The sequence below is a fragment of the Lepisma saccharinum genome, chromosome 17 (genome assembly GCF_977018435.1).
Source record: "Lepisma saccharinum chromosome 17, izLepSacc3.1, whole genome shotgun sequence".
Lineage (NCBI taxonomy): Eukaryota > Metazoa > Arthropoda > Insecta > Zygentoma > Lepismatidae > Lepisma > Lepisma saccharinum.
The window spans coordinates 21,581,575-21,607,927 of record NC_139245.1 but is presented as its reverse complement, the minus strand read 5'-3'; the positions used below and the strand labels follow the sequence as shown (position 1 = coordinate 21,607,927).

The window sequence follows — 26,353 nt, the reverse complement described above, 5'->3', positions numbered from 1 at the left end:
TAATCCTTGGTTAATGTTCTTGGATGAAAGTTCGTGCAAACGGTCGTATTTATTTTAGAATTGCAAACAATCGCTTGCAAAATTGGAGGTTTCCACAGTGCTGGGAAATTTCGAACATTTCTCGCAGCGAAAATTCCCTGACCTCATTGGGAAATTGTACTTTTTTTCCTGTCCCGAACGTCGGGATTTTAAATTTCCCGTCCCGACCAAAATATTTCCGTCCCCTGAACTCTACCAGGGACTTACGAAATCAGATAATTTCACTAGGTGCTACGGTGAGATGCTGAGACTTAACCATATCATGATTGGATAAATCGTGGCTGCTTTATTAAGTCTTTCTGGGTTTAGAAAGAGGCGACTTGCTGACATTTTAAAATCATTTTGCTATTAACTGTTTCTGTTTAACTGTTGTTTGGAGCTGAAATGTATGGCGAAGCGATGCATATCTTTTGCGGTTGTAAACTACACGAATATTCACGTGAAGAGGAGGGCACGCCGGTCTCAATAACCAATTAGTATCTGTATGATATCGGTGCATATGTAACTATGTGTTCTCGAAGTCATAGTTTATCATCCAAACTTGATTATTTTACAGTTGTTTTTGTTTACGTCATCAGGACTTAACGAACTCCTACCAATCAACAACTTTGTTTGAGTTTGATTTCCAGTAGATCATTGCAGATTAACTTTTGTCTGTAACGTGACGTTTAAATAAGTAGAACGCTGGAACGTTTTTGCCAAATGTTTTGTTGACTTTACAGATCGAGTGCCATCTTTCTATTCTTGTATGAATATCTACCGGCGTCATAGTTAATTCTCAACAATATGCAACCACGATTTCAATATCGCCTAACAATGTAGGTGAAAAACTTGCTGTTGGGGAAAACAAAAGAGAAAAAGCGAGATGTCTAAACCTTCGTCATCGGCGACTCCTACACAAACACACCCAGGTTGAGAGTTTCCATGCCAACAATCTCCTACACCTAAGCCACCGATACGCCTTCACCAAATCCATATTTTCCTTTTAAAGACGACCTCCCCAAGCTAGGTTGTAGTTACTCACGCATCCAGCCGGTTATTTTCACAACTCATCAATCAAGATTCCAGAGAACATACATTTTATTTCGGAGAATCGACCTGCTTTTGTCTTATGGGTGAGTGATGCATGTGTGTGTGTTTGTGTTGGGTGGGTACAATTTTCAACACGACCACAGGATTTTCTGTTGCTGGCACACAAATTGTGGCCGATATTGTAAGGTTATTTTCTACACATTTGTAACCATGGGCGTAACTTATGACCTGACTTTCGGGGGGGGGGGAATTGAAAATTTCCCATAAAAATAGCATCCAGGATTATTCGGTTAAATAACTGGTACATTTGTGAAATCCAAAACTACTCTGCATTTCTTTGCTCTTGAGTTGCCACGAGGTTAACTTCTAAATTATAATTAACCCGAAATTTCTGGAGGGGGGAAATGCCCCCTTGCTCTCTTCACGTTACGCCTATGTTTGTAACATTGAAATAAGTTCCTAGTTGCGCATAGGTTTGGAAATGAATCTTTACTGGTAACAACCATGGAAGACAGAAGTACTGTTTGCAGTAAGAAGCATTAAAATCAGCATCGTTTGGAATATGAAGGTTTCGGTGCAGCAGATTTTATCCAAGAGAGGCAATGATGAACACGTTCCCCTTGCAAACTCTCTTATCCTCTTTGTTGTAATTAAAATGTGGGGAGAAACGAGTGACGCTAAGTACTTGGTCTAAACTACCCCTTATTTATATCATTTATTCTTGAACAAGTTTCTTCAGTACACCTGAGATTTTTTTAAGGAGTTGCTTTGAACAGGATGAAAGAAAGTGAGCGGCACCTGGCTTTATACGAGTGTAGTTTGCAACAATGGTGTTTCTCTCCAGCCCGATTTCGCATTTCCTCGCAGAATAACTCTCACAACGAGAAATGGTTGCAATCCAGCTGCAACCGTCAGTCGTACACTAAGATAGAAGTAAAGGCAGATAAGATTTGAAGGGGTGTAAGGGGCGACCCTTCCACGTAGTACACCCAATTGTCAACCTCAGTTCCACGAAGTACACCCTGGACTACATTCTGTAGACTAACGAGGCTCTGGCATCTGAACCTATGGCCAGTATAATCCTCTATACAACTGTGTGCGTGTGTGTTGTCCTGTGTTTTAACTCAAGTAAGAATATTTTAGTCTTCCGACATTGCAGTTGTGTTACATTGTTATATTTTAGTTGTGGTAAGGGCTGGACCCCGTATAATGTGACGGGTTCAAAATAGCCTAAGTGCTGACGCACCCAAACTTTCTAATTCAATCAATCAAGATACGCCTTCAAAAGGATATGGAGGACTCCAATGCTTCCTTCAAGTTGCAGATTTTCACCCAGGCAGCTAAGAAACAACAACAAAAAATCCTGCAAGTCATAACTTGTCCATTGGACATTTCCACTATTTTTTTTTAACAATTTTAAAAACTACACCCTGGAAAAATGACCCCTGCAAGTTCTCGCGTTTCCCTGTGCTCAGTTTAAGGCAAAAATGAGACTTCCAAAGTTGCGAGGGTAGCGTTGCGCTGAAAACACGCCCTACCATGTTAATACGTCACTATAAGAGCGACCACAAGGGAAAAACCTTGGACGAAAAGTTCCCGCGCAGCTTTCCCTTCTTCCGATCAGCTCGGGCCATAAGGAAGCATGGCCCACTCTCCCCCTCCCCTCCTCGCGGGAGTACGGTGCACAGGAGTCGCGGGTCTGCGCAGGTTTCTTTGCTTGTGGTTCCACTATACTTAGAGAGAGCTCGTTTATCGTCTGCTTCGAGCGTCCAGTTTACTGGGGGTAGCCCACGGTGAGCGAACATGTGCAGCATTTTTACAAATCTGTACAGATTTAAATAATGGAAGAAGGAGCGGTAGTGGAAAGGAAATCTATGCTTTGTAATGATCATTCTTCCATGAAATATCCCTGCTGCTCACGTGCAAGATAAATGAAAGGGTTCTGCTGCGTGCGTGTTCTCAAGTCATGCGAAAAATATTGCTTGTAAAATTGCCCAAACTTTCAAAAATATATTTTAAACTTACATTTATCGAAATTTTCCGTAACCTATGTAGTGCAAAACAAGAATTTTCACATTCTTCACTTTATTTATAAAGCCTATTTAACTTTCTTTTCCATAAAGCAATTTCAGTTTGTGTTTAATTTCTGTTGCGCAAATTATGATCAAATATTTTTGTGCAGATAAGAGGAAGTACACTGAGAAGATTACATCAGTTCCACAGTACATACAGGGTCTGTATTTTAAGTAATGAGAATAAATCCAGAAAACAAAATTTATTACAGATATCGCTACAAATCTTTAGTAGTCTTCAAAGTATGCCCCTTGAGCGTCAACACACTTCTGCAGGCGAGTTTTCCACGCGTCGTACGCTCCCTGTAAGCCAGCAACTGGAACAGCCTTCAGAGCACGCGTGCAAGCCGCTTTGACCGCATCCAGGGTTCCGTGGTGGTGTCCTTTGAGGGCTGTTTTCACTCTGGGAAAGAGGAAAAAATCTGCAGGGGCAAGGTCGGGGCTGTAGAGAGGCTGAGGAATCGTTGTGATTGCAGATTTCGTCAGGAACTCTCTAACCACGAAGCACGTGTGACATGGCGCATTGTCATGATGGAGCTTCCAATCAGCGGCACTTTCTGGTCGCACTCGTTTGACCCGTCTCTTCAACCTTTTTAACATCCCCACGTACAAGGAGCCAATGACTGTCTGTCCTGCAGGCACAAATTCCATGTGGACCACACCTTTCTTGTCGAAAAACACAATCAGCAATGCTTTGATTCTGGACTTGGATACGCGCACCTTTTTTGGTCGAGGCGACTGCGGAGTGTGCCATGCGGTGCTCTGCCGTTTTGTTTCGGGATCTTACTCGAAAATCCAACCTTCATCTCCGGTAATGACATTTTGCTCTTGCACACACTACTTTGTAGACGTCCACGCCACGCGTGATCATGCCTCAACGGACGCCAGGAGGCAACTGCCGCTTGGAGCGTTTTCAAGGTCACACCCCCCACTACCAACTCCAACCGGTCCCAGCGGGCTCTGACGTCTAGTCGCGGCAGAAAAAAAAAATTCTCATTACTTAAAATACAGACCCTGTATCAATATTTAGTTTATGTATAATTATTACAAGGAAATAATGTGTATAACCATGGGCGTATTTAAGGGAGGTGTTCAAAGGGTCCAATTTCCTGATAGTTTCGGAATTTCTGCGATAAGAAACTGCATTGAGATTGTCAAATCAGTTTTTTTCCCCCCTTGAGTCATCTTAAAGAAATTTGGTTTTTAAAAATGCAAGTGACACAAGATGAACAGAAAATTATCAATACTAAGTAGCGTGACTTCGTGACTACATACATACACACAACTTTGTCGGAGGGCCGGGCCTCCCTGATGGCGGAGCGGTAGCGTCGTTGCCTTGTAATCAAGGGGTCCCGGGTTCGATACCCGGTGGAGGCATTTAGTGGTTCGGATCCCACTTTAAACTGTAGGTTCAGTTCCGATCAGCCTTACTGTGCATAAAGTGGATGTAAAACACCAAATCAACCAACCAACAACTTTATCGGGTCCAGCACCCCCTCCCCCCTGCTCCCCAACAAGCTTCCGGCCAGTAGTGTCCTGGATTTTCACTTACGAAATAAAGCAACTCTAATCATACCAAAAGTTGAACCCCCCCCCCCTTACGTGAACTGTATATACGCCCATGTGTATTACATTATATCCCATACTGAAATGGTAGCCTACGTTATATTTTGAATTTTGTACTGCGAAAAAAGCCGCCTCATCTTTTTACACCGAACGCATTAATAGGTTGTTTCAGAACCTCACCACTAAGGATCCTATAGAGACGAGACATGCCAGCCTTGGTATCGTTCTCGTTGCGAGTTGTAAATGTCTGTCTCGTGTTTATTTGTAAATGTCTCATTGACAGTCTCGTCTTGATTTATAAACATCCGTCTCGGTTTTGGAGGGCAATTCTCGTTCTCGTCTCGACAAATATAGAATTAACAACGTATGCAAAGGCTTATCGTATAAACTTTCACTACAAAAAAAAACTTTTCTTAATTATTTTTTTGTTTCTTTGTTTGTTTGACTCCTCGTTTCGACGCTATGAGCCCTCGAAAACTGGATATTATCCGGCTTATATATGCAAAGCAAACCGAAGATTCAGAATTACCACGAATGAACTGGCGATGTAATTATTATACACAAAATTCTCTGAGGAAGTTGCATATTCCAGGTTTGACTCTCGACCTGGGCATGACTGTTTCCTTGTGAGTGACATTTCATTGAACTGGAAATTGTTACATGGGGGATATTTGCTCGAGACTTTGGGACAGCTAGGGGGGGTGCTTCTATTGTTAACGTTAGTGTTGCTCACGAGTCACGAGACAAGACATTTCCCGTCTCATCTCATAAAAGGAGAGTGGATAAGTGAATGTTTTCGAAATGAGATGGGACAGACCAAAAAGTTCGTCTCGTATCGTGGCAGGTTATGTGTTACTTAGATTGTTCTGGTTGGTGGTGGTGGTAGTGTGTGTGTGTCTGTGTGTGTGTGTGGGTTGGGGGGTTCTCCTGCACCCCGACTTATACTACTTGTAGTCATTCATCTTCATTGTCGCAAGCCAAAAGTGGAAGAAATGTGATGTTAGAGAAGATATATCCTAAATTAACCATGCGTTCTCATCGTTGCGGTTAACAAAGTGACGGAAAAGCGACTTAAAAGTAGGATAAATACAAAAATTTGCAATATATATATATATATATATTAACTGAAGAAAACTGTCGTTTACTGCAGGAAATTTAAAAACTCCCCGTACCTTTTTATACCGTATCACCTCTTATATATATTGCAGAAATTGGCGTGTATACCAGAGTGTTCTAAACGTATTGTTATTTTTAAATTTGCGAAGGAAATATTATGACGAAAATAATTGTAATTCCAGAAAAGACATTCCTATAACAATAAGTTCTTGCCAGTCAGAACCAACCTATGTATTCGCAATGAACAAGGCTGTTCACGTGTTCAGCCATTGAGTGTTACAAGATTTGCTTTGTCAACCTAATGGAGAAACCCTCTACCGAGTGACTGAATTATAGTAAATGCTGCTATACTTTTAGGACATAATTCATCTTCAAGAAATGGAGCACACATTTTTGCACTGGAAGTTACAAGTTACTTGTTTTACACAGTAACAAGTGACTTTTTACTGTCGTTTTCACGGCTCAGCTCATGCTAAGTTGATGGGAAGAGCAGAATCCCTGCCTGCACGCATATCTAAGTGATGACGTCAGAGGACCTCTAGTCTGTGCAGAGGTTTTCAAATCAGTGACGTAGGAGGGGAATTTCAGCGGTGTTTGAAGGCGTGTTTCTCGAGAACCGAAACAAATATCGCCGAGATATTTTGCACATGTCATATTTGTGTCATTATCCGTAAAATGAATGGATTTAAAACGTTTTTCATGTCAAAGTGGAAATGTTCATTACCTGCATAACTGGTAATTAGATAACTTTGCCATTTAACCACGAACAGCCACTGAATCCAAGTATAGAAAAAGAAGAGAAAAATACCAGATAGCGATAAACCATTGCTTTTGGCGTGCTCTCCGACGTATAAATTAAATATCATTGGCAACCACGAATCTATATTGCATGGTTGCATAAAATCAGCACAAAGATATCGTTTTTCGACGGCTTGCGGGATCGGAATGAAACCTCCAGGAACTGCAGAGGCCAGAATTGAAGCTAAACAGACAGAACGACCATGCTGTTCGGCAGCAGGTGAAAGTTTCAGTGTCACCCTTACACGAGCTGAGGTTAAATAATTCACATCCTCTGCACCTTCACCCTCATCGCACTGGAACTCCCGAATCATTTCAGACATTTAAACCTGAACGGTGGGACATGAAGCAGATGGAAATGGATCAGAATTTATAATTAATTCATTGATCCACCCCAGGTGAGAATAAAAGGTGCAGATCTGCGGGTAGGTTCAGCAAGCATGCAGCTGAAGATCAAATCGATAGCGCTGTTCGTGAGGAACATTAACAATGAGTTCATTTACTCAATGCAACAAAAGTGCTTTGCAAGAACGGACAAAGGTTTGAGCTAATAACCTTCGAAAGACGTATTTAAAGGAGAGGGGACTCCCCCCAAAAGAATTGCCAAATATTAAAATTAACTAAGCAACATACGTGCCTGAAAAGAAGGTCTGAATGAAACAAAATGTAAAAAGAACATGCACTAATAAATGATGTCATGAACATGAAGGATGTAGAAAGTTGCTATCTATACGCGAAATATTATTTAATTATCCTGAAAACTAAGCTTTTAAAAGAGGATCGTCGACGAAATAACTTGTATATAATCCTGGCCAAGTGACTTCAAAAGAAAACCGATTATGACATTCGAAGCAAGTTTTATCACTTTGCCTATGCATTCTTTAAATTTCTTTCTTAGATTCAATATTCTAAGCTTTTTTGCTCGACGCCTGACTTTTACTATTACTAAACTCTCTATTAGAAGGAATGGTCATTTTATCATATGTGCTTTAATTTCACAAACAGTATGAGCACAACATCAAAGAATGATTTTCCGATAATTTCCAATCTCCAAAAGATTGTTAAGATTTCTTGCTGTTATACACCCAGCAAAAGCACGTGTCCTTCCACGATATAATCTTCCTGTGGGTTACCTGACACAACAACAAATAAGCTTCTTCTTACCTTCAGAAGAATGAATCTATCCCGAGACTCTAAAAGATACCTGAGATTCCTAGAGCAGCATCCCTAGAAGTGATCCACAAGATTAACCCGTCACCAGGAGAGTTGAACACAACTTTCAACTGCACCACCATCGTATAATGAAAAATCTAAATAAACCCGGCACATCGGTATACATATTGGTGACGCAGTGCAACGCTCACAAAAGACTTGGAGAAAAGAGTGATTTCGCCAATAAAGAATAAACTGTAGTGATTACTATTTAATAAAACATTTACGCACGATTGGGTCGCTTCTACAGGATCGTGACACATTCACGTGAAATTTACATGTACATCTTTAAATGTCCCCCACGCAATATAAATCCACAGAAACTAAATTCACTTCTTTGAACTGGCGCCTTTCCCCTTTCTCATGTTCGAAAAAACAGAATTGTAGGAACTCATTATTGAAAGAACTGGGTGCAACGCCGTTATTGTTTGAATGTAACAATGTTTAGCTAGCGCTCCAAGGTATAGAAGATCAAAAGACTGACATACTTTCTTTGAAATCTTATATGGTCCCCGTAAAGGCACGTCCACTGCAACTTTCATTATATTCTACATGTACATCAGGAGATAATTTGAAATTCTTTCCTTGTTTGTGACTGCCACACCACAAGAGTAACACATGCAAGTTTCATGAGAATTATCTAATTTCTGTGCAGTTTCTTATGCATATGTCACATGAGTTTGGGGGGCTAATATCTGGTTCTGCGGGCTTAGCCCCCCCTAGCCCCTACCTAACTCGTTAATAATATGCATAAAAATATAATCAGTGACTTCATATTTTACCAGCTGGTACCAATAACCCTTTTGTTATTTTCCAAGTCAGGGGTTCCCAAACTTTTTCATTTCACGGCGCCCTTGGCGTGTCAAGATTTTACCGCAGCGCTCAAGTCAGAATGTAGTAGGCCTGCCTATCCAACACTTACAACGCTCTGTTAATGTGGTTAGGTTGCTTGCTTTAAGTTAAAAAAATTATCATATATTTTAAATTCAGAAACATTTTATGTGTAAAAAGTACTAAATAAGCACATATTTGGAACAATCATATTATTGATTGAATTTCAGTAAAAAATAGAACATTTCGTGGCGCCCCTTTAAGCCAGCCACGGCGCCCCAGGTGCTGCGGCTCACACTTTGGGAATCACTGCTCTAAGTACATTCAATTTTCAATTTACTTTTGTCATTAATTTCCTTGGTGAAACAGCTGCTTTTTATACATAAATTTAGTGGTCTTAACTAGACCTTAACTAGACTAGGTCTTTTATAATTATCTAGAAACAAAAGTTCATCCTTAAAGTATTCAATTTCCACGTTTTAGGGAATATTATTGAAGATTTTATGGTGGGGCAATCGCAATCGATCGTTATGAAAAAAAGACTTACCATTAATTTATTTCTTACATTTGTATCGATTATCTCTGTTTTCTTTCTTTATATTTTCATGTCTTCTACGTCTTAAATCCATCCCTTCTTACTTTTCTCTCTGTCTCTCTCTGTCTCTCTCTCTCTCCCCACACCTTCTTTTCGTTCTTCCTTCCTTTCTTTCTATCTCTCTCTGATATATTTGCTTTTATTTGTAGTTCTTTTCTTTCTCTCGTTGTTTTATTCCTTTCATACCTCTCTGCCAGAATTCTATTTCGGAAGGCTCATCCCTTATTACTCGTATCAGCCGCCATCTAAAGGCAAAACGAAGGAAACGAGGCTTAAATTTAGAACAACCACACTTTATTATTTTTTTCGTCACTTCTAATTGCACTTCAAGGCTTCGGTGTTTTCATTGTTCCATAATGTATTATTTGTTGTAATAATATTGATATATAGACTTATATTATGTACCGGAGACATAAATAAAACACATGCGAGTCATCATACTATATTAATTTTATTACAATTATTGATCGGATCATTAATTGTACACACTGATAGCGTGTACTTAGTTTCCAAGAAAAATTCAGCAGAAGTAACAACTAACATAAGTTACAGTTACTTTTTCAAGTACTAGTAGGTAAATGGAACTGAATTACTTTTTAAAATGAGAAACTGTAACTCACATTTGAGTTTCTGTTTTAAGTCCACTTTATGCACAGTTAGACTAAACGGGACTGGACCTATACAGTTTAAAGTGGGATGCCAACCACTATGTGCCTACATCAGGTATCGAACCCGAGACCCCTTGATTACAAGCCGACGACATTACACTACATCATCGGGGAGGCCATAACTCACTTTTGAAAGATAACTTTTCGAACAATAATATATATATGTGTGTGTGTTTTTTATCCCGCCCACTTGAACATTTTATACGGGCGTTTGACGCTTTTCCTTCAACGTAATGCAGAAAAAATATCCAGTTATTTTTTTTATGTGAAATATTGTCTTCTCGCCTAAAAATTACAAGGTAACGAGGCGTTGACTCATCAAAAGCTGGAGCTAAACATTGTAAATGTATAAAACACATGACTCATTATCTAAACTCTAACAACCTCCCCTTTCGTAGAGCGTGCTTTGGAATCATGCGTACAATGTTCCTCGGCTGTCCCAAAAGACGAAATTGATCGACGCAGAGGAGGACCTCGCGAGTGGCGCTTGACTCATTGGTGTTCCGTTGGGCAGGGTTTAGTATCGACCTGGGTTCACTCGCGATCAAGAGCAAAACAAGGTTGTTCACCCGACCCTCACAAGGCGAATGCAGACGACAGAGTTGCGCGATGTTCACTTGTCTAACCTTGGCGGCGAGGAGGCGGCTGAAAGCCCGTGTAGCAGACGATTCTTACGATGCGGTCCTTTCCATGTTCTACCACGTAAGTAACTTGTGTTTGAAGTAATTAGTGTTTACGTAGCGTGCGTGAAATTACGTGTACCACAGTTAAGATGGCAGCATTTGCTGTACGTTTTCTAATCACATTTCTAAACAACACGCGACTCGTAACGTAAACGACGAAGTTTCACATTAGGAACGCAATGTTCAATTCCTATAGTTTCCATTTTAACGTCGCCTTGCAATTGCACGACACGCCCCTTTCTGAGACCAAACAGTCCTGTTAAAAGCGCAATAGTGTGATGAAAAGACACTATTCTTCTCAGTCGCCATTCTATTGAAAACTGTAAACTACTACCTTTTTTACGTGTGTGTCTGAGGAGAGCAAGAGGAAAATGAAAAACTGAGATTAGATAAAACTAATGGAAAACTCATGATAAGTAATTTTTGTTGTATACAATCTCAGTCTCTCGCATAATGTCTATATTCTCAGACTTTATCCATAATTTGCCATTTGAATGTAAGAGATCGATTTTAGGGTGCAATGATAAATTTAGCGATTGAAATTATTTAAAAAATAGATTATATTGAAAAATTTTAAGAAGGGAGTTGCAATTGATTGATGTGGTTTATTTTACTTCGCATTTCAGCCACTTTTTGGCTAATCGCCAAGATGAGGATGAATGATGATATGATGAAATTGAAAGGGAAACTCACAAAGAACACTCATGCCCAGGCCGGAATCAGAACCCGGGACCCCTAGCTTCGTAGCGCGCTGGGCTAACCACTCCGACACTAGATAGTTTACTTATTTGTTTCAATGTTAATCATGACGATGAAATTGGTGGATGAACTATTGAGAAAAAGATACATACAGATCGTGGTAGTCAGGAGATTGAGACTTTGGATCAAAATGTGCTAACATAACATAACTTTCGAATCATTAATGTGCGAACGCGGAATCTCAAGTTTATTATTTGTATTCGATCCCAGTATTGTTCGTAAGCTACAAAAAGCAGGGGTGCCCGGAGTGGGGATTCATTACGCGCGTTGAATCATAGGAGTTTTCTTGGGGGCGGGGGTAGAGGAGGCTATTCTCCCAGTTAAGGAAAATTTTCTTAAAGCATCCCCCCCAGCTAACGTAATTTGCATAAGCATCGCCCCACATATTGTACTGTCCCCATGTTAAACCATGCAAACATCCCCGCCACTGGCGGCGATTGGGTTCCATCTTGGTAGATAAGGTTTAGTACTGGGACAAAAGTGGCAAAAAGTGGGGGGGGGGACTGCTCACTCGCCCCCCTAATCGCCGCCACTGATCCCCGCTCTCCAACTCAACCAAGCATCCCCCAGCTACAAATTTCCACTTTGAGCAATGGGGAGGGCGGAGGCAAATATAACAGGACTATGTTAATATAAGTAAATAACGATTCAATATTTTGTTGTATAATTCATCTACCACTTCTGTCATCTTCGAACAATAATTTGAAAGGAGGTGATTAATTTATTTACTAAAGAGTAAACGTCACGAACCATTAATATAAAGTATTATTTATTGTCAGTTTGCAGTGAATAGATCTAAATTTTGCTCGCAATGCAATCTTTTCTGTAAGAGTTGCATGAAGTTTATATTTATTCCTTAAATAGGATTGCCAGACATAACAGTTTTTTTGGGACAGTCAGGGTTACTAGAATTCACTGTGCCGAAATATGATTTAGGGGCGCCTGTGTGTCTCAGTTTTTGTTATTCCTTTCGAATGAGACATTTTCTATTCAATCTCTTATCGTTTCGAAGTTGCAGAACTACTCCATTGTTGGAATTTAAAGCTAATAATGAGGATACAGCCTCGATAGTATTTTCTTCCAGCTCTGTAACAAACATAGACATACTACTACGTAACAAAATAAGCGAGTGTTTATTGTCGAAGCTTTTGCAGCTTAGCGGCAAAGAAGGCAGGGGCGGGCCTGGAAGAGGGCACCACTGGGTGCGTGGAGGATGTGGTATTAACCAATATCCAAGAACGACTAATTTGAAAAAAAAATGAGAAGAGAAGCCAATAGTAGAATAATATCCTCTTTTTTGTCTGAGACAAAATGTCTCAGTTTTCATTTACAGAATCTGGCAATCCTGTCTTTGAGGTTTATCTAAAAGATTTGTGTACGGTGATGCCCAGTGACGGCGGTTGCCCCTCCCACTTTTTGCCACTTTTGCTCCCGCACTATGCTAAACCTTATAAATCAAGGGAAAGTAAACTGTTCGTGTTCCCCAATTTTGGAACCCAATCGCCGCCACTGGTTGATGCCATTTACAAGCTCCATATCGTGCCTATCATGTATCAGTCGCGTGTCGCTCGGACTGGGAAGTTTTCGTAATACCCTGTTCGGTTCGTTGTTCGCGCATGCGTGGTGGATGTTTTGCTTTAGACTGAAGGCGCTTGTCGCTTCGGTGTGAAATCTCCCTGTCGCGTCTCTATCGGTCGGAAAGCTCCCTTAGAGTCATATTGACCGTAAATTCGGCCTTTGTGAAAAATTTTAGAGGGGCGTTGAGGAAATATTGGGGGGTAGGGGTGTAAACGAACGAGGTATCCAGGTTTCATCAGTTATGGAATTTTAAAAACCAGTTACAAAAAGTCTTAAAATGTCCGAAAATGGAAAAATCAAAAATATATTTTAGATATCTTGCCAAACGCTTAGAGAAGAGATGTATGCCACAGTTCCAAAGCAACACTCCATAACGCCACTATAGCCAGCTTATTACGTAACGGACAGGAGGAAAATGAGCAGCATCCATCACCTGCGCCGGGAGAGACGCATCTTCACACATTCATGGAATGGGAACGGACGAACAAAGTAGCTCTGCGATCTACTCAGCCTCATCTCCATGATGAGCTGCGCGATGACAATCTGGACGACCCGTGTGACATAGAGAGAACGCTACCGTAAGACACGCCCCTTATTGAAGCAATTTCCGGCGCCAGTCATCCCCCGAACACTCCTCGACCCGTCGCTTGAGAAGCTTGACAGAAGAGAGCCTGCATAAATTGAAGAAAAATAGAGAACTATGTCACCGTCACAGAATTTGCAGTTCTTTTCAATTCCATTCCGGCGAAGGCTTTATGCGACAGTGGCGCGTCATACAGCTTCCTCTCACAAAAACTATTCACGAAGTTGCACGCAGAGAAACCCGATCTGCCCTCTCTCGCCATTACAAACGTCATATTACAAGTTGTCCTGGGTAAACAAACGAAGATGCGTTATCAAGTGCTCCTGGGCATGAAATTTGGAACAAGGACATAATCTCACGAGCGTATCTGGGCTACAAGATGCATACTTTCTCCTTAGAAATAAAAAAAATGACGTGTTCCCTTCATATTCACGTATGATGAAAGCTGAGCGGTCGCTAGTGATGAACATTTAACACGTATATTTAGACAGCCCCCCCACCTTCTCCGATTTGCACCAAAATGGTGCCAAACGTTAGTGCATCGTTTGTGCACGAATGTGCACGCAAAAATTTCGTTTGTGCACAAACGGAAAACACCAAAATTAGCAAGTCAATTTGGGGGGCTGTCTAAATGCCAGCCCCCCCACCGTCTCTGATTTTCATTAAAATGGTGCCAAACGTTAGTGCATCGTTTGTGCACGAATGTGCACGCAAAAATTTCGTTTGTGCACAACGGGAAATCCGAGATATTAACACCTTAACTTTTGGGGTCAGCCCCCCAACCTTCTCCGATTTTCACTAAAATGGTGCCAAACGTTAGTGCATCGTTTGTGCACGAAGGTGCACGCAAAAATTTCGTTTGTGCGCAAGGGGAAATCCGAGATATTAACACCTTAACTTTTGGGGTCAGCCCCCCCCCCCCCCTTCTCCGATTTGCACCAAAATGGTGCCAAACGTTAGTGCATCGTTTGTGCACGAATGTGCACGCAAAAATTTCGTTTGTGCACAAACAGAAAACACCAAAATTAGCAAGTCAATTTGGGGGGGCTGTCTAAATGCCAGCCCCCCCACCGTCTCTGATTTTCACTAAAATGGTGCCAAACGTTAGTGCATCGTTTGTGCACGAATGTGCACGCAAAAATTTCGTTTGTGCACAAACAGAAAACACCAAAATTAGCAAGTCAATTTGGGGGGGCTGTCTAAATGCCAGCCCCCCCACCTTCTCCGAATTTCACCAAAATGGTGCCAAACGTCAGTGCATCGTTTGTGCAGGAATGTGCACGCATAAATTTCGTTTGTGCACAACGGGAAATCCGAGATATTAACACCTTAACTTTTGGGGTCAGCCCCCCCACCTTCTCCGATTTTCACTAAAATGGTGCCAAACGTCAGTGCATCGTTTGTGCACGAATGTGCACGCAAAAATTTCGTTTGTGCACAACGGGAAATCCGAGATATTAACACCTTAACTTTTGGGGTCAAACCTTCTCCGATTTTCACCACAATGGTGCCAAACGTCAGTGCATCGTTTGTGCAGGAATGTGCACGCAAAAATTTCGTTTGTGCACAAGGGGAAATCCGAGATATTAACACCTTAACTTTTGGGGTCAGCCCCCCCACCTTCTTCGATTTTCACCAAAATGGTGCCAAACGTTAGTGCATCGTTTGTGCACGAATTTGCACGCAAAAATTTCGTTTGTGCACAAGGGGAAACCCGAGATATTAACTCCTTAACTTTTGGGGTCAGCCCCCCCACCTTCTCCGATTTTCACCAAAATGGTGCCAAAAGTTAGTGCATCGTTTGTGACTTTGCGTACATCTATTCTATCTCGTGTGTGCGATATGGAATACATGTGCAATGGGATTCATATGTATTACCGTGAAAATTGTCCATCACCATTTTGGTGCAATTTATTCGAGGCAATAAGAGCTTCAAGAAGTTTAAAAAAAAGTCCAAACAAACTGTTGACAACTTCTGCACGAGCACACACAATAATTCATTGCTTAAAATCACATAAGATATAAGATAAAAATTAATGAAGATGGTTATGGACAATTTGCACGGTTATATTCTTGGTACACTGTACCACGATATCTTTTCTCTTACGCCGGGCCCTTTTCTACCTGTTCAAGGGGCTCCGGTGCCCACCCAGCGTCGTGTAAAGTGGAGGGAACTCTGTGGGGTAAAGGCAGCTAGGGGCGTATTGCTGATGACATCACCCCCACGTTCGACCGTGATCCACACCCCTATACGTCTTCACGGCGTCGTGAAAAACACAGGAGGGGGCACTTTACTTTTATTTCACTTTTTTGACACGTGCTTTGTCCAGAATATCATATTTATTGCAATATACTGTACTGGCTAAATTAATAATTATTGACAATAAGCACAGGCACTGTAAAAAGTGAGAAATAAACATGTGACACGTGCATCCCCCTCCACTTCCCTCGTACACTAGAAAAGACTAAACACGCACAAGTGATAATATGGGTACACCCGTGATAAATGGCTGACTCCATAAGTGTCTGCTTAATCGCAGAGAAAGACAGACGACGTCATGCAAATCTAAAAGTTGACGCCACGGGCATTCGTAAAATTACAACATGAAACACACTCCACCTTTTCTAATAGCGGTGGTGCAGGGAGGAGGGGTGGAGGATCTGCGCGTGTAACAGTTCAAGTAATCACGTTGTTTAATTTTTAACTTTGCCCATAATAATCGTCACCAATTCTTAATTTATCCAGTACGCTACTGCGACGATGCACGGTATTTCGAACGAAGCATGTGGTAACATGGCATTTTCTGCTTCCATTAAAACTCGTACAAATATACAACCTCCACGGTGAACCAAAGTTGAAAATTCAATCACTTTAGACGAGTGGTGGAGACTGGGTTCCAAAACCGGGGTACAAGATGACAAAACTGGGGGGCAAAGACAGTATATTTCCCTTTTTAGATAAGGTTTAACATAGTGCGGGGGCAAAGGTGGCAAAATGTGGCGTAAGTCAATTGCACCCCTCAACCCCCTAATCGCCGCCACTGCTTTAGACTGAAAACAATATATTTCCGAACGACACGTTTTCCGTCCTTACATTTTTCGCTTTCTGCACCGGACTTTTGAATCACCGTGTGTATCAAGAACTGATACCGTGGTGTGGAGTTATTAGGCATACAGGTGTCTTACGACACAGCTGCTTCAGGAGCAAAAGGAACAAGATTTTCCTTTCATCTACTTTGCAAATTATTAAAATAATGCGCAAAAGAAAATCAAGTGGCTCTAAGACAAAGTGATCGACACTATCTTATATAAATTATCTTTTTACTCGGTCTGAGCTCACCTTACATCGACAACCGTTCCATTCGTCCCCTGTAGCTGCAAAACAGGTCGCATAGAACAAATAAACAATATAGGTTAACTTACAAATCACAGTTATAAAGAATATTAAAAAGAAGAAAAAAAGGTAAAGTGCCGCCTTGTGCTTAGCACCACGCCATGAAGGCGTAGCTATAGGGGGTGTGGGGGTAACACCTCACTTTCTTGACAGGTAGTGACTAGGGATGATGTGATCAGCATCACGCCCCTGACCGCTATACCCCCAGGGTTTCCCCCTGGTACCTAAGTCATTCGATGCTGGGTGGTCGCCGGGGCCGCTTCCAACGTTAGAAACGTTTCGAGATTTGAACCGACCCGGGATCGAACCCGGGACCTTTAGCTTGGTAGAATAAAGAATATTGGAATTCAAATAAGTCATTCATACCTCGCCCCCACAAACACAAAGGTGAAGGGGCTGACCCCAAAAGTTGAGGTGTTAATATCTCGGATTTCCCGTTGTGCACAAAGGAAATTTTTGCGTGCACATTCGTGCACAAACGATGCACTAACGTTTGGCACCATTTTAGTGAAAATCGGAGAAGGTGGGGGGGCTGACCCCAAAAGTTAAGGTGTTAATATCTCGGATTTCCCGTTGTGCACAAACGAAATTTTTGCGTGCACATTCGTGCACAACCGATGCACTAACGTTTGGCACCATTTTAGTGAAAATCGGAGAAGGTGGGGGGGGGGGCTGACCCCAAAAGTTAAGGTGTTAATATCTCGGATTTCCCGTTGTGCACAAACGAAATTTTTGCGTGCACATTCGTGCACAAACGATGCACTAACGTTTGGCACCATTTTGGTGCAAATCGGAGAAGGTGGGGGGGGGGGGCTGACCCCAAAAGTTAAGGTGTTAATATCTCGGATTTCCCCTTGTGCACAAACGAAATTTTTGCGTGCACATTCGTGCACAAACGATGCACTAACGTTTGGCACCATTTTAGTGAAAATCGGAGAAGGTGGGGGGGCTGACCCCAAAAGTTAAGGTGTTAATATCTCGGATTTCCCTTTGTGCACAAACGAAATTTTTGCGTGCACATTCGTGCACAAACGATGCACTAACGTTTGGCACCAATTTAGTGAAAATCGGAGAAGGTGGGGGGGCTGACCCCAAAAGTTAAGGTGTTAATATCTCGGATTTCCCCTTGCGCACAAACGAAATTTTTGCGTGCACATTCGTGCACAAACGATGAACTAACGTTTGGCACCATTTTAGTGAAAATCGGAGAAGGTGGGGGGGCTGACCCCAAAAGTTAAGGTGTTAATATCTCGGATTTCCCGTTGTGCACAAACGAAATTTTTGCGTGCACATTCGTGCACAAACGATGCACTAACGTTTGGCACCAATTTAGTGAAAATCGGAGAAGGTGGGGGGGCTGACCCCAAAAGTTAAGGTGTTAATATCTCGGATTTCCCCTTGCGCACAAACGAAATTTTTGCGTGCACATTCGTGCACAAACGATGAACTAACGTTTGGCACCATTTTAGTGAAAATCGGAGAAGGTGGGGGGGCTGACCCCAAAAGTTAAGGTGTTAATATCTCGGATTTCCCGTTGTGCACAAACGAAATTTTTGCGTGCACATTCGTGCACAAACGATGCACTAACGTTTGGCACCATTTTAGTGAAAATCAGAGACGGTAGGGGGGCTGGCATTTAGACAGCCCCCCCAAATTGACTTGCTAATTTTGGTGTTTTCCGTTTGTGCACAAACGAAATTTTTGCGTGCACATTCGTGCACAAACGATGCACTAACGTTTGGCACCATTTTGGTGCAAATCGGAGAAGGTGGGGGGGGGGCTGTCTAAATATACGTACATTTAACGCTTGCCCAGGAAACTTGAGAGCATGTCCCGAAGGCAAACATTGAATAACCGCATACAACCGAGGAAAGTTCCCAGTTCATACGAGACCATACTGGAGAAATGAAAAAGGATTTGTTGGAGCTCTTATTACGACATTTGCCGATATTTTAAAGAGATTTCTCGATTATTGAGAGTCGAGAGCAAGGAGATTCCCAAGAAATTATCCCAGCCCCCTTTCACATGTCTACTTCATTCCTTTTCCTCTTCGATGTCCATTGCATTGATGTACGCAAGAAAATCTCTCTTGTAAATGAGTCAATGTAACTGTAACTTTCATCTTTGAAACTGTTAGAATGTTCCCAAGTGACATGTGTCGCGTGTAGTTTACCGCTTTGGTCTGAAATTTACTTTGTCTTAAAATATTAATATTATTACAACAAATAAAAAAAACACATTATAACAAATGATGGAATGAAGTCTTCAAGTGCAATTAGAAATGACGCATGACGATAAAGCGTGGATGTTCTAAATTTAGCTTACGACGAAGCCTTCAGGCGATTCCATTATAATTCCTTCACTTTAGCATCCAGAGAGGACACACATTTGGAACAGAGTTGCCAGATTTAGCTCCTCCCCCATGTTACAAATTTTCAAGTTGTAGTAAAGTAGCTCTAAAAGTAATTGTTGAAGACGTTACTTCTATTGCAGTTAGAGCTATTTACTTTTAAAATTAGCTAGTTACAGTTAGAATTTTATGCGATTTTTGTTACTTAGCGTCGTTTTTCTTCCACTTTTGGCTAATCCCGACCATGGGCGTCCGGAAGGGGGGCAAGGGGGGCCGTGGCCCCCCCTGGAAAATGAAAGTCAACCAAAAATTATGTATTTCACACATAAAATTTCATTTTAGCCACAATAATATGTGTTAATTATTGCATGAACACCATAAATTCAAATTTAAGCAATGTTTTTTTTAGAGAACAACACTCTTTTGGGGGAAAATGTGACTTTTTTGCCCCCCCTGGAAACAAAATACCTTCTTTGCCCCTCCCTGGAAAAAATCCTACGGACGTCCATGATCACGACTATAATTAAAATTCCTCAAAAATAACTTTTACTTATAACTACGTTGCAAATGACTTTTACTTGCATTAGTTACTACGAGCATTGGTAACGCTTGTGGTAACAACGCGAACGAAAGACGCTAATTCAGTCAACCAACCAAAGAAACTGTTCGCAAAGACAGACGCATGATTTTTCTTTTTTCAGACAAATCAGCTGATTCAGGCCGAGGTTCGGTCGGAAGCACAAATGATTCATCGCGCCTAATGACTTGATGGACGGGGAACAATGGCTCCGAGTCGAGTTGTATACAAACACTCCAGTCGCCTTCCCTTGCAGATATGTTCTGAGTCATTGCACCGTCACGGGAGCAAGATCGATCCCAGCCACGTTGCGTGATTTGCCAGAGGAGGGGGAGAGAGGGTGAGGCATAAATGCTTACGTGTCCGACAACTACGACGTACGCCACTCGATCTCCTTGAGAATCGATTGGTAACCAAGCGACGAAATCATGAAAAACATACATGCACTCCCCCACTTTTTTTTTTTTTTAATATCAAGGATCAAATACACTAGAAGAAAAGAACAGCACCACAAATCATATGGTCTTGTAAATCTTGGTTCTAAGAACCGATCTCGCGGTTTCTCAGTTTTTCTTTAATGTGGCAAATGAAAAATACTGCATCGCCACGACCGTGCAATGACCTTAGCCCATCCACATAGCTCACACGAGAAATTCATTTACGTAGAGCAAGAAATCACATCCACATAGAGGTAAAAAGTATGACAAAAGAAAAATATATCGAAATAATGAGACAGAAATTGATAATGATGAGAAACAACGGAAAAAAGAAAAGAATGACAAGCAGGAAAATACAAAATAAGAAAGAACAGCGGAAGGGATAAGTAAATGAAGGAAAAAGAGAGAAACGGTATGTGTGTGTGAGAGAGAGAGAGAGAGAAACGTCGTAGCCCACTACCTTTCCCTGCATGCCGAAATAATTCTAAGGTGTTCGGGAAAAGGCACGTTAAGTCACAAAATGTGATTTAAGTCACACTAAAGAAATTAAAGAAAATATTATTAGTATAATTTTATATTTTTGTTGTGTAAAGATTTTAAATTATTTTGATAGACAAGACTTAGTATTAAGAGACCATAGTGCGGGGGCAAAAACTGGGGAGGGGGCAACTGCTCCCCCACTGTTTATGATACAAGAAGTTGTGCTGTAGTGGGGCGCGTGCATTTGCGACAATTTTGCCTTTTATTCCTTACAGGGTTGAATAGTTGTGTTGGCGCGCGAATATTAAAAGAGAAGTAAAAAGTAGAAGAATAACATTTATTCTAAATAGGGGAGGGGGGACGAATTCCGTGCAGGAGTCGCCAAAGTCTATTCTCGGCCCGGGGTCGAAATCGGTAACAACGGCTTTGCGTGTGCCTGGTGATTTGCCTCTCTTGACCTGGTTCCGGGTATCAGTCACACAGTGGGGTGCTCATAACTTTCCCCTTTTGGCCCAAGCATTCTTAAAAATAGAACATATCAAATGCAGTAAATGATGGCAAAATGTAGGACTGACGACTACTACTAAAAAAAAAAAAGATTCCCCTCCCTTTATGATTGATTGACTGATTTTGTTTTTCTTGTTCGCTTTCCTGCCTAATCGAAAAGATAAGGATGCGTGATGAAACTGACGAAGGGACATTCACAAGGAACACCCATGCGGAAATTCGAACGCGGGACCCATTGTGTCATAGTGCGCTGGGCTAATCACTCTGCCACACTTTTTTGATTACATAGAAGACAAAACAGCCGTTATCAAATAACAAATTAATTAATTAATTAATTAATATGACATGTCAACTAAAAGCAAAGCTATACTTCATGCCGCCTCAATTTCACAAATTCCCGTTGTTTTGCGTTGGAGTATAAAATGTTCGATCCTCGGTGGAGGCACATTGAACAGGAGTTCGGATACCATTTTAAACTGTAGGTCCAGCCATGATTTGCCTATTTAAGTATAAAGAAATTTCGAACAAGCTTTGTCATGTGAAGAGTGGATATTCGTATAATGATCGCTTAATTCTAGTAGTCACTGTGGAGAGCAGATTGTCATTTACTCTTACACTAATTGACAATTTATTGTTAGTTTTAGGCAACTCGTGGGTTAATTACACTGTTAATTTCTAAGTGTCAAGGAGGGGTGATCAGCAGTCTGTGGCGTTCCCCTGATTTTCGAAAGGAGGGAGGTTACGTGTACATTTTTGAGTGATCAGCCCTCAATTTGCCATCTTGTTCCTGCCTTTGACGTTGGAAATATGGGCACGACACTGTTAGCAGTAAATGTTAATTGACGACTTAGTTTTAGATGTCTTGGTTGAAGGGGATTTCTCCCTTCGTCCCCTCTTGTAGTCTGCACGTTTCAATGCTCATTGTTATGTAGCTACATGCAACACAAAACTAACATTACACAAATGGTGATGGTATGCAAAACTCGAAAGCTTGCTTAAAATGCCCGTTTCCAATAAGAAACATCATTTAATTCATTGCCTGCCAGACTACTATATGAATAGGACTTTGAGTGATAGATATCCTCACGCTTTACGGTCTGTTTGACTAATTCGTTATACAGAGATTAATCGCTTCGTTGCCCCCTGAGATCAAAAGAGAAAGCCGACCACATCGATTCCATACGTTTTGATTACGTCGCCCGTAACCAATGTATTATCCTCGAATAAAAGGATTTTGCCCACTTAACGTCCCTATGATCAATGGCAGGCAGATTGCCTCTGCGGTTGATGCGAGAGGCGGGGGGTTACGGCGGTTGGTAGAGGTGACAAAAGGTCCCGATCTCTCGACAATATGCGGACGACAGTGAGCATATGGCACAAGATACTTTCAATTTGCTACTCCATGAGACGGCCGGATGGTGTGGCCCCTGGTAAGTTGAGAGCCCGTATGTTCGCTGTTGCCAAGCAACGATATCTACTTATTCATTACATTATAAACGCTTCATTCTCGTTCGTTTGCTCATGAAAGTATTTTGAAAACAATGTTCCGAAAAAACATAAGGCGACGGACAGTGGGGTACATACCCATTGGAGGGTTGGTGTGGTGATATTCACTCCCCAACTTTCCTTTTTTAAAAAAATAAAATAAAATGCAGGGAAAAATGCCAAACAAATTTCTGGGCATGCCACTGGGAACTCGTATTTGGGAGTTCGTTTGTTCAATATCCATTACGAGTTATCTATAGCCTGAAGTTTTGTTAGTATCTTCCTCTGTCACACGAATGGCATGACGGCACCTTGGCCACGGATGCATCGATTGCATTCCATTGGCCTTGTTTCCACCTTTCGTTCTATCATAGGTTTCGCCAAATTTTGATCTAACGCTAAGGGTGCAATTCTGATTGTAACGATCCCATTGGCCGTTACAACCAAGGTTATTAGAAGTAGGTTACAACGACAACAGAAAGCGATGTAAACAATTCAAATTAATCAAACCAAACTACAATAACATTATTTATACAAGAAAGCACAGGCAAATTCCACAATCAACATTATGAATTTGTGCCTGTTAATTTACAATTTTATCTTCCTCGCACTAATAATTTTCCGTAGCCAGTTTGCGATTGTTTCTATGTACGGAGCTGTAATGACAATTTTATACGAATTTCAATTTTTTGAATTCTTTGGGAATCGAATGGGCAGTTATTGATTACACACCCCCAATTTCGAGTGTTATCACGAGTTAATATCACGAAAGATAGTCATGTTAGCCAGGCTTTCAGTCCCTCTACATATTCTGTTCTGGTCAAGCGTTAAACACACGTATACGCGTACATACGAGAAAATAATTTAAGTGCGATAGCTAGCTAGTGTAACACAGTAGCGAAGCGTGGTCTTAAGAGGAAGGAAAGCAATGCAGTACTCCGAAAAATGGGGGGTATATAAATTATACAGCCCATTGCCCCAGTTTTTCTAGGAAAGAAAGGACATTTTAAATAATAATAATAATATCCATGAACTCCTCTCTCAACGGCCATACTGCTAAGTTCAAAATTCTTGTCACGTTATTGATAATAAAATACTTGCTATTACTTACAGCTTCCCGTACGAAATTTGAAATATTCATGTTTGTTTCACAAAAGAGAACACTCACTTCAACCACTCGTTCTTCCCACACAAATGGAAAATATTCCGAAAAGCTCCGAAGCTAACAGAAAAGTGATGTCAACCTCGTTGTAAAAATTAATGTTCACGGGGGAGTAATACAACTGACTTGAAGCTTAAAATTAATTAAGCTTTCGAATAATAGGCCATTACAATAGGAAGAACATGCGGTGGTTCTTCTCTTTAATAATGTATTATATTAATAAAAATAATATTTCGAGTTGGATAGCATTTATGACTTAACGTTTTTGCTATTTGCAGGTCTCAGAAGAGAGTTTCATTGCTTTTTTTTTTACATACGTTTTATCGAAAAAACATCAGTTTATTGTTTGTATGAAAACTTACGATAAATATAGTGTAAATTATTTGGTAGTTGTCAACACTGGCGTGCGTTGTAATTTGAGACGAGAAGTGTGAAGCGGACAACAGCCAGCTGTTCTGCAGATTCCAGCGCTCCCCAGTGCCGGGAACACCATGTTTGTCTTAACCCCTGAACGTCGACATTATTGACACGTTTTACAAATCTTGAAACTCAAAGTAATGCTTTAAAGTTTACCTACATGGAATTTGGAACAGTTATATTAATTTATTTCAATAATTCTGTGTTTATAATAAAGCAAATATACATCTTCGAGATCATGTTAACACTTATATGTTTTCTGATAGTAGTGTCTGCTTTCTGCTTGGCTCGGGTGTTTTCGAGAAGCCGAAAAGCTCCGAAAAGCAGAGCTTTTATTAGTGGTTTGGGGACCGTACCTTCACCAGCATCTACCCTTCGCCATATGATACTTCAGGAGCGTTAGTTTCCCGCTTGCTGGCTGCAAGCAGAGAGTTTGGTGCTTGCCAACGGGCTGCGGAGAGAATTTGCGGCCGTAAAATTTCGCAAATTCGAGTGCGATAGAAAATAAATAATGCACTCAACGTTAAGTACATTAAATAATATTTTAATTGTGCAAGCAGTGCTTGCATTGCTTGTACTATATCTTCGCCACTGGTGTAACAGGTAAAAACCCTCACCTCACAATCACGTTTCCGAAGCAAATTCATAATCTCTCGCTCGATCGATACACTTTAAAACGTTTATCACATAACTTAACTACAATGTTCAACATTGGATTAGCTACACACACATGAAGATACCTTTAGCTTAAACTTTTTCAGAAGTATGTAGTTACTTCATGTATTTCATAATGGCATATTGTTATTTCTGCAGCTTGGTGTTGACATAATACTTATTTCGGCCATACGATGTTTGTTTTTACGTCGCTTTTTTCGCCACCTGTGGCTAATCGCGAATTCAACAATGTAACAAAAATATTAAATACTGGCTGAAAGAGCCAGAGGGAACGATCAACCAATCCGCGTCCAAGGAGAACTAGAAAAATAATTATCTTTTTTAATTAAAAATTTGCATTTTCAATGGAGTTCAGGTGTAAAAATAACTGTGAGTGTTCCGCCCTGCGCCGAAAATATAATTGGAAATATCAGCAGGATGTCTCAACGCTATCCTTTCAAATGCTTGAAACAAGAGTCCCAGTACACTGGATATCGAACTTTGCAATCTCCTACTTCATTTACCCTCTTCTCCCCTGCTATGATTCATCATCCCACTCCCCTGACTCGGGGGTCGGAGTAAAAATCCTTCACATACTTGCTTCCAGTATCAAACATCACCCTCGTCAGTTTCATATTCATGTTTTTTCTTTCACTTTCAACAGCAACATAGTTCTTTTTTTCGCCAAAGTTACATTATTTTCTTACATCTAATGTTCAGTACTTCCCTTAATAACAATACGTATTTCTGTTTTGCTATTGGATACATACTGTATTTCAGGAACTTGCTGTATGCTGTTACTACTGCAAAATAATAATGGATTTTTCAGTTGAATGCCAAAATCACAGACAGCAACAGAGTATCCATCACTTAAAAACACATAGGATGTAAGTGAAAAGTTAATGAAAATAGGCATGGACAATTTGCCGAGCAATGCTAGTGGATCCCACTGTACAGTGGGATGCACCAGTGTTAGTCGTTAAATTGTCCACGGCTATTTTCATGATTTTTTCTCCTGTGTGTTTCTTGGGAATGGATTTTTCGTATACTGGTACAGACAGGCCCGTACCCAAAGGGGGGGCAGAGGGGCCATGCCCCCCTCAAGCCATGACAAATTTTAATTTGAACGTATAAAAACCTACAAAAAATACGTTCATGGTTTTTCAAATTTTGCATGAATTTCGATTTTGTCCTTGCACAAATGAATAGGTTGTTTCTGGACAGAAGCAAGCTCTAGAAGTGTGCAGTCTGCAATATTGGGCTATTGTAATTCTATAACCATTGATGCAAGGCTATCAGACGTTCCGATTTAGTCGGGACAGTCCATTCCTTTTAATCCATGTCCCGACCTTTTCGCC

The 26,353-nt window shown here is 41.0% G+C and overlaps 1 protein-coding gene across 2 annotated transcripts in view; it reads left to right on the top strand.

The window, feature by feature from the left end:
- Positions 1-26,353, top strand: part of SP555 (SPRY domain-containing SOCS box protein SP555) — a 41,926-nt gene that overhangs the window by 2,949 nt on the left and 12,624 nt on the right. Inside the window, exon 1 of one of the 2 annotated variants that reach the window (XM_083139079.1) lies at positions 10,451-10,631. The exons of the other annotated variant lie outside the window; for it this stretch is intronic. The gene's annotated coding sequence lies outside the window, so the exon portion shown is untranslated. Of the gene's footprint in view, positions 1-10,450; positions 10,632-26,353 lie in introns of those variants that run through there. 2 annotated transcript variants of the gene reach the window in all.